Source organism: Paroedura picta, chromosome 14, assembly GCF_049243985.1.
Source record: "Paroedura picta isolate Pp20150507F chromosome 14, Ppicta_v3.0, whole genome shotgun sequence".
NCBI classification, from domain to species: Eukaryota; Metazoa; Chordata; class Lepidosauria; order Squamata; family Gekkonidae; genus Paroedura; species Paroedura picta.
The window spans coordinates 3849243-3859089 of NC_135382.1; the positions used below are offsets into that span (position 1 = coordinate 3849243).

At 47.1% G+C, this 9847-nt stretch overlaps 1 long non-coding RNA gene across 2 annotated transcripts; it reads right to left on the reverse strand.

Moving 5' to 3' along the window:
* Nucleotides 1–4662: 4662 nt before the first annotated feature.
* Nucleotides 4663–9097, reverse strand: LOC143823916 (uncharacterized). 2 transcript variants are annotated; one of them, XR_013226643.1, is made up of 3 exons: nt 8905–9097; nt 8644–8786; nt 4663–4845 (listed from the first exon to the last, which is right to left on the reverse strand). It is a non-coding gene; the product is annotated as an uncharacterized LOC143823916 (long non-coding RNA). The 2 variants fall into 2 exon arrangements; XR_013226644.1 differs by lacking the exon at nt 4663–4845 and having other exon boundaries at nt 8432–8786.
* Between the last annotated feature and the right edge of the window lie 750 nt (nt 9098–9847).

Below are 9847 nucleotides of genomic sequence, written 5' to 3' on the forward strand. Positions count from 1 at the left end.
TCTTGTCTGTGGATACACTCTCTGCCCCACCACCTTAGCTGCCATCAGGAAATCCATGGGTTATTATGCGCATAGAGGTTTTCACTGAATTCAGTACACTGACCCTTTTAAGTTGTCATTTTTTAAAATGGTCATGTTTATGCACGTGCTCTGATACTGCATTGGTTTGATTAAGCATTTGAAACAGTTACCATGGTGGGGAAGGGAGCATTCTCCCTTGTGCTAGATGCTCATGGCAGGCTATGGTCAGGTTATGGTCAGCTGCAATGTCACCGGACTGTCACTCTGGCACATACTACTGCCAGGTCTTCATGGGAATTGCAGTTCATGGACATGGAGGCCTGCCAGTTGAAATAAGCCAATAAATGAGTAGTTGGTGTGATTAACAGAATTTGCATTTAGCCACTCAGAGGGCATCTGCCTCCTATAACTAATTGCTTCCCCTAGATGTTTGTGTGCAGAGAGATATTGTGTGCTCTCCCCACGAACATCCACCTATCCCCGCTTGGGGACTGCGGTGGGCACTTTTGAGATTTGCATATATGTCTTTAAGCTCAAATTGTTCCTTCCTTCCTTCCTTCCTCCACCCACCTATCTATTTTATCTGGCTTTGCAATGGTAGCATCCATTTGCCTCCTTTGCCTTCCCCATTCTCCTCTTTTGATGATTCTTTCTACCACAAGAAGATCAGTCAACTAAGAATGCCTGAATGTGGCTTGGCAGCTCCCGAATTCTGGATGCGCATTCATGGGACAGGAGAGAGAGAGAGAGAGAGAGAGAGAGAGAGAGAGAGAGAGAGAGAGAGAGAGAGAGAGAGAGAGGCACATGTGAAGGGGTGGGGTGGGGCCTTGGTGCAAGCCAGGACATATATTCTGACTGGCTGATGGGGTGGGGAGCAAGGGAGCAATTGCACTTGTGCTCTGCAGGCTCTTTCCCTTGGCACAAGTAAGTTTTTTTCTGAGTAGCTTCAGGAGTCCCTTGCAGCCCTGGCATCCCTGAAGCTGGCTGGTATAATGTTGTAATAGCAGAGGTAGGAAGGTCTGTGTTGCACAAGGGGTGCCTTGAGCTCCCATTGGTGGACAAACGACTAGGAGGGTGTTCCTTCACCCATTGATGAATGGTGGCACAGGGGCAGAGATCAAAAACACAATGTTTATGCATAGAAAAAGGGCATCCTCTTGTACAATTGTAAAAGAAAAGTCGCTGTAAAGCTAGTTTTAAATACTGTGCTGAGAAGTTGCATTCACTGCTATGCGGAGGGAGTATCATGCAGAATGAAAAATACTATGGTGGAGCTGGAAATCTTGCTACTTTGTCCACTTTGGTAATGCACGTGTCTTGTGTGAGTGTCTTGCTGGCTGCTCTCATCCTGCTAGTGCTACATGGTAGGGGGAATCCAGTTTTGTGGATTACCCTGCAAGCGTTTCAAAATGGAGGATGTAGCTGCTGGTTTTCTGCTGTAACGCTGGATGTTTACAACGTCGCACAAAATGCCAAAAATATGGCATTTGCAAAGGGTAAGACTCTCACTTTTTAAATCGGGTGCGGAATGGCCCCCAGGTGGTTTGCCATTTCCTGCCTCTGCATAGCAACCCTGGACTTCCACAAGGGTTCCTTATTTGACTAATAATGAGGGCCAACATGGCTTAACTTCCAAGATCTGATGAGATCCCTCTAGCCTGGGCCATCCAGGTATGGGCACTGCACCCCAATATAGCCCCTGGAAACCTGTCCCAAGGAGTCATTGGACTCCTGAGAACAGCCTCAAATGCAAAATGGCAGTCTAGATAGGTGAAAGCTGCCCCTTCTTCCAATAACTTCCAAGACCTTTTCCAGGCTCCATTTCTGTGATACAGCCAAGAACGTACACTCTATTATATACTCATATTATTATACTATCCCAGCATTTTTACTAGAATTCTTAATCTTAATTAAATTGTCTACTATTTAATCCATATTTCCATCCTGGAACATTAATTTATTTCAGTTTCTAGCCAGATGACGTGCAAATCTTTGTGATACTGATGTTATAAGATGTGACTTAATTATACCCAATATTTGATTGTTCCCAAATGCAGTATGAACCTTTTTTATGGGTACATTAGTTGGCGCATGAGAGTTTGAGCATGCAAAATGTCATCCCTTTTCAGTAACTCAATCCAGTAATTTCCAGGCTTTTAATATTAAAAATCCACAATAATACCAATTTGTGGTTAAATAGTCTCCTGGGATCAGTATTTGTGCTGAGCATTTGTAGACATGTTTTAAGTTGCAGCAGGGATTGCAGTAGCAGCAGCAGCCAAAACTACCTTCTTCCCCCTTCCTCGTAACCTTGAGGCCTGACAAAGCTGCATATTTTCTAAAGGAATGTATTTACTTCATGCCAGTGGAGCCCCAAAGCAACTTGCATCCTTCTCCTCCTCTCTGGTTTAACCTCAGAACACTCCTGAGAGGCAGGTTGGGCTGAGAGAGCGAGACTGGCCTGAGGTCACTGGCCTGGAGGGGATCCATCCAAACCGGGGTCTCCGTTCAAAACACCCCCAGGTTGGTACTGAATGCTTCCCCCTTCCTTTCCCCTGCTCTGTGAAAACCAGGACCGCTTTATACTGGTTTTTATGTTGCATCCCAGACCATAAAGATTCTCCGCTTTGCTTCATTTCTGCAGTGAATGCAGAACCACATACTTTGGCCATGGAACTGCCATACAGAAGATTCTGGTACCTTCCATTCCATAAACCCACTACTTCTCCGGCAGCACTTTCCCCTGCAGCACCATCAGAGATTTTTTAAAATATTTTTTCTTTTGTTGCAGCTGGAGTTGCAAGATGACGATGGGGAGGGGGGCATCCCATGAGTCCTTGACATCAGCTCCAGCCTTATGCCAGAAGTAACGTCAGTGTATCTCAGGATGCTCCAGGGTTTCGTCAGATCTTGGAAGCTAAGAAGAAGGATCCTGTGGTCCGATTATGCACGGGCCAGGAAAGGTGGGCCACGCCTGTATGCCAATGGGGCTGATCCACACTTATGGGGCTGATCCACACAGCCAACGCTGTCTAGGCTGCCTCCTGGCCCTGCCCCCCTTTAGGGCCTCTGTGGGCCTGCGGCAAGGGAACGTGGATTCTTCCATGTTCCCTGTCTTGCTGTGGCAGCCAGCAGAGGCCTGGCTGGGGCAGGTCCGTACACAAGGGGAGAGCCAGGAATTTGAGGCCCAGCTCCTCTCCTACATCTACTCTGACCCTGCTCAGACACAAAATGCCCCGTTCAATTTTGTGATGCTGCAGAGCAAAATGGGGGCATTTATACAGACCCCACGATGATGGGATAGTGGCATGCCACGATCCCACCATCATGTGGTAGGACTCCCATGCCCCCCAGCCCCCCCCCTGCTGTGGCGTAGTGGACCCTTCCCACCCCAGAGTTGTGTGTGTGCATGCACAACTCTGGGCAGACCGTTGTGCTCCAGGAAATTTCTTCCCCTGTGTGTACATGTGAAGTGGCAGGGCATGCTGCTCCCCCCCCCCCACACACACACCCTAAGAACTGGCCGCAGCCCGGTGAGCCTGGCCGCGTGCATAATCAGGCCATGTCAACTATGACTTGACAGAAAACAAACAAAAATTGCTTTGTGACTAGAATATTGTGGGGGGAGCGTTTATTTTCTTTTAGTTAATGAAAGTAAGTTAATGTGAATGCATGTAATAGACAGAGTTTCAAACTAAATTGTGGGGGGTTTATGGACTGTTTTTTCTCTGACACACATTTTCTTTTCACGTGAATTAACAAAACAGAGTGAACAGGCTATGCTAATAGATCAATATTAGTTACACCATGGGAAAAAATGGCAAATTTTGAGAGCTGTACAAATGCACAGTAAATCTTTCTTAACCCCATTATTATTTGTAAATTGCTTAAATGGATATTAGAACTTAGCAGCTGCCAAGTTAAAGATTAATATTTCCAATAAAATCCTGGTTCTACAAGAGATATTAGAGTATCTTCCAGTTTTTCATGGGAGAAATAGAACATATATTACACAGCAGAGCAACTAAAACTTGTTTAAGGGAGAGATAAGGTAATTTCAAGGAATAATCTTGTTCACATTTTGACAGCTGCTGCAATTATTTGTCCTGCTATCACTATGCTGACATTTTTATGAACTATTCTGTCCAAATTTGTTTTAATATATTATTTAGTTCATTTGTTCAATGGAGATGTTTAGCAGATCAAGGGAGAAAAAAGGATTTCCTATGCAGAAACAGAGTAATGGGGATCACTGCTATTAGACAAAGCTGCCCCTATACATTGTATTTAAAACCCTGCTCATATTCTTTCAGTTAATATAACTACCAGAATAAATCATCTAACTAAGATTGTATTGTACTCAACTGACACTTTATGCAAGTCATTCTGAGCTATAAACAAGCAATTGTCTGATATAAAAATTTTCAAATAAAGAAAATGTGTTGAATTTTCTGTTGTCGTGACCTGAGTGTTAAATTTTGAATTCTACTCTCGGCAGAAGTTTAAAGTAGGTGAGTATCTTCCTCCTGCTCCCTGATAGGTCCTTTCTGGTGGCTGCGGCCACCACGGGGAATGCAAAGTGGGGCCAAACCATGGCTGACTTATGGGCACCCGGCTGGGCTGTCCGGGGTGGTTTGTCATTGGCGTCTTCTGAATAGCAGCCCTGGCCTTTCTGGGCGGGATCCCTGCTTGCCTTCCCAGATCTTGGACTGCCCATCCAGATGCAGGCAGAACAGCGATAAGATGTGGGACCTCATGAAAAATCTTGTTTGGGGGGGATGCCGTGGTTCTTGGACACTATGCCTGGCGGTCTCAGGCTGGCCTCTGCAGGAAACAGGAGAATGGATTAGGCGACTGCAGGAGGTCCTTTGGTTCTAGCTTCGCCTTCTGACCCAGCGTGCACAGGGTCAGGCTATTAAGCTTCTAACCTGGTCCAATACTTTCCAATAGAAGCTAGCCAGCCGGTATTTTTGATTGGCTGTTGCTCCTAACATCTGTCTGTGGTTGTTGGAAGATTTTTAAAGCTTAAAAAATACATTTTAAAATCTTGATTTTTCTAACCTGCCTTTCCCGTGAGACTCAGGACGGGTAGCATCAGTTCATAAATGCATTAGACTTTAAAAGCATATTGTACATGAAAAACGTTTCAAAATCAACCCATCTGCCACCTAGTTAGGAATTAAATATTAAGGAAGGTATTCTTTGGGGGGCGGCGTATTTAATCTTGGAGTCCCAGTGGATTTCCTCAGGGGAGGCCAGCCAGTTAGGTGCTGTGGCTGTTCTCCCCTTGGCCACAGCCGGTAGAAGAGCCCTGCCTTGCAGGCCCTTTTCATGTCGTCATGGCTGGGCTGAGCAGGAGCCTTGGGGTGGCAGCAGGTCCAGTCACAAGGGGGGGGGGGGAGGGGGGGGTTGAGCTGAAAAGGAATCCAGACAAAAAAAAGAGAGAGAGAGAGAGAGAGAGAGAGAGAGAGATAAGTTATTTCTTGGCTCTCTGAACCAGTTCTGGAAGGATGTAGAGTCACACCTTGGATCGTGTTTGTAGACTGAGCCCTCTCTTTGCCTGATGAAGTAAAATCTGAGATATATACCAGAAGGCTTTTTTTAAAAACTGTTTTTGATTAAATCAGTTTGGTATAGGAGTGCAGACTTCCAATCTGGCGAGCTGGGTTTGATTCTGCGCTCCCCCACATGCAGCCAGCTGGGTGACCTTGGGCTCGCCACGGCACTGATAAAACTGTTCTGACCGGGCAGTGATATCAGGGCTCTCTCAGCCTCACCCACCTCACAGGGTGTCTGTTGTGGGGAGAGGAAAGGGAAGGTGAATGTAAGCCACTTTGAGACTCCTTTGGCTAGAGAAAAGCGGCATATAAGAACCAACTCTTCTTCTTCTTCAGTAATCTCAGGGCTCTCTCAGCCTCCCCTCCCTCACAGGGTGTCTGTTGTGGGGAGAGGAAAGGGAAGGCGAATGTAAGCTGCTTTGAGACTCCTTCGGGTAGGGAAAAGCAGCATCTAAGAACCAACTCTTCTTCTATTTACACCTTTGCTTATGACTTTTGTTGCCCTTTGGATGCGTCTCCTTATGCTGTTTTGAAGAATGTAATACAGGTGTTATATTTAAGTAAGTTCGTTTTTAATTATTCTATTTTTATGACTTGTTTTCAATTCAGTTTTAACACAGGGAAACAAGAGAGGCTGTTATTCTTGTCCTGGCTATCCTGTCTCGCAGGGTGGATAAAGATGGTAAAATGTAAGCTACAAAGAAGAACTAGCTTCTATAGCCCAAAGGCGTTTCAAAGCAGCTTACAATCACCTTCCCTTCCTCTTTCCACAACAGATACCCTGTGAGGGAGGTGAGGCTGAGAGAGCCCTGTGAGAACTGTGACTAGCCCAAGGTCACCCAGCTGGCTGCATGTGAAGGAGGAGTGGGGCATCAGACCTCCAGATTAGAGGCCACCATTCCACCATGCTGGCACCCCAATGTGATATACATAAAGATGAAGAAGAGCAGGTTTTTTGCCCCACTTTTCTCTACCTTAAGGAATGTTGAAGTGGCTTACAACTGCCCTCCCTTCCTCTCCCCACAACAAGCACCTTGGAGAGTAACTGGGGCTGAGAGAATTCTGAGAGAATCACGACTGGCCCAAGTCCACCCGGCAGGTTTGGTGTTCCTCAAAGGGGCTTACAGTTGGCTTTCCTTCCCACAACAGACACCTTGTGAGGTAGGTGGTGCAGAGAAAGGTCTGAGAGAACTGTGCCTGGCCCAAGGTCACCCAGCTGGCTGCATGTGAAGAAGGAGTGGGGGATCCAACCCAGTCCTCCACATTAGAGACCACTGGTCTTAACCACAACACCACCCTGGTTCTCTTGAACCACACTGTCTATCAAAATGTATCTACCTTGGAAATTGCTGTTAAAACTGTCAAACAGATAGCCTATAGGCATCAACTATTCAGAGACTATGCAACATCTTGCTTTTAGAGAATATCCAGAATAGGCATTTTGGGGAATACATTAATTTCAAGTTGTACTTTGGGCTTATGGGTGAGATTTTTCTTGTAGCAGGAAAGGGATAGGGAAAATTATGCTTGGGGGGGCGTTGAATTAAATTCTTAGCGGATGTTATGGCTCCAGCTTTAACAATGAAGAATGTTGATGGCTTTTAGTGGAAAGGATAATATTCTAATCTGACAGTTTAAAGCGCTTATAAGCAATTTACACTCTTGAATCTATTTAATCCCCCCCCCCCCAATGATATAGCATACAATGAAAATATTCTCTGTGCCTCTTGAGCAGAACAACTAAAGCAATTTAAGGCACATGGCTAATATTTCCAAACTGGTCTCACTGAATCATCATTTATATAATTTTCTGCCCTGACCATTTGGTGCATAAGATGGGAGGGAGGAACTTGGGGCCACCCTTGGAATTACGTCGGCTGTCCACATTGCCTAGATCTGTTCCCCAAGTGGAAGGGGGCAGCTCTGAAGGGAGCACTCTGTGGCATCTCACTCGACTGAGGGTCCCCAAGCGCTGCCCTCCTCAGGCTTCATCCCAGAATCCCTAGACATTTCCCAGCTAGGGGTTTGCCACCCCGGTGGGGGGCAGGGATCTTGTTTTACCCTTAAAAAGGGCCCAGCAGGGGAAGGGAAACCATTCCTGTTCCTCTCTTCACCAGGGTCACTTGTTTCTGAATCTGGTTCTGGTTCTGGTTGTGACAGAAATGAAGAGACAACCAAAGTGTGCTGTCATGAATTACCTGGCAGGGCATATCTGCAGGCCTATGAACCCCTCCTGACCCTCCCCTGTCGCTGTGACCAGACTTCCTCCTGTGAAGGCACCAACATGGCCTTCCCCAGACCACCCACCCAGCGCCTTGGCTTGCACCCAAATCCCCCAGAGCCAGGCCCAGGGGCCCACCCGCACCAAGGTAGCTTTCAGCCCCTTCTCTGCTGACCTGCATGTTGGGGGCATTGGGCGACCCCCGTGTTCCCCATCTTCGGTAAGGTGACCAGAGTGTCCCACTTTTGGAGGGACATCTGGGGGCACCTGGGCATATATATATATATATATATATATATATATATATATATATATATATAACAATACTATTTTTGCGCTCTGTGAAACTTTTTGTTGCTCCATATAGACCAAATTTTTAATCAAGAACCCCCCTCCCCCCGGCCAGTGGTGTCCCGCTTTACCAGTGTTAATCTCCGGTGTACCTGGATGCAAGCCCTCGACAGTCTTCTCAGGTGGGCTGAAGGTGAGAAATGCCCTCCTTGCCCCCTGGCCAGAGGCCCCCGTCTCATAGTGCCCTGCTCCAAGAGCCAGGCGCTTCAAAATCCTGACAACCGGCAAAGCACTCAAAGGCTGCGAGGCTGTCTCTGAAATTAAAGATTTCAGCAAAGAATTCCCACGTCTGGTTTTTTATATTAAAAAAGGAAAGTCGTGTGCACTGAAATCCAGTCTGGCTCCATCAAAGCCAGCAGTCATTCAACTGCTGAGGAGAAGAGAGGATCCGTGTCAGCCATTGTTTCCCAAACACGGTTCAGGCCTTATCCCCCGGGCTTGAGAGATCACTTTCAAAGATCAGGCCGTAATCTCCCGCATGCTGCGGCCTACCCTGGCCTGATTACACCGAGGAATCCTTCTCCTGCTTCACTTATCTCCGCTCTGGTAAGCTGCATTGTTTCGGAAATGCCATCCCTCGGAAGCCGGCCTCCAGCTGACGGCCGGCCCCACGGAGGCACTGGGGAGGGCGCCTCCTGGAGAAGGAAGGGGTGTCACGCCATTAGCATATTGATTAACGAGCCTGAAATGAAAAGCATGAAAAGAATGCGAAGGAAGCCCAATGGGGAAGGGAGAGCAAACAGCCCCGCTTACCCAATTCCACTTCAGATTGCTGGGGGCAGGGGGGGGGGGACCCTTCATCATTGTCATTAACCTCCATTCATAATTAAAACTTCAGAAGGGTGCTCAGTAAACATGGCTGCTTTCATTCTTTAAAGCCTCCGAGACATTAAAACACACACACAGAGGACCTGGGGGGATTAATTGGCATATATCATTTTTAACTGGCTCATTGTGACTCTGGGTCTATCACCCTAACAACAGGGAAACCCAGATTCCATTCCCCACCCTTGGGTTGGCGACTCACCCTCATCCTAGCCCACCTCACATGGTTGTTGTGGGGTCACAATGGAGGAGAAGAGAGTGGGTTGGATTCCTATTGGGGACAACAGAAGTCAACAGACATTGCAGTTGCTGTGCAAAGGGATCGCCCATTTTCACAAAATAAACTTGGAACCCCGTGGCCCCTTGGAAGCTCACAGCAGCTATTTTGGGTGGCAGCATTCCTGAGTCAGGCTCATTGCTTCTGACCCTCTGAAGAGGCCATCAATCGGGGGCCTTTAGTAAGAGAATTACTGAATCCACCAAATGCCTCCTTCTTCGTAGCATTGAAAGAGGTGAGCTCACTCACCACAGCTCTGGCGGAAGCAAATGTCATCCTTTAAGGCACTGCCTGACTTCCGATTTATTTAACAGTGGCCATGACTGTTTGGTTTACCCTTTTAAAAGTCACATCCAGTTCAAAAGGGCAAGGATGGTGAGAAAAGGTGCACCCCTGCATGTACCCAGCATGGAAGACCCATGGAAACAAATCGGAGCGCATAGGTCACTGGCCCACATTTCTTCCTCCCGTCTTGTGGACATGTGGGCCATTTGCCTGTGGCACCTCCAGAGTCTACTGGTCTGATCTGGCCAGCTTGAGGGGTCTCCCTTTCCTCCCTCTCCCCTTTACATGAACACTTCTCAAAATGGCACA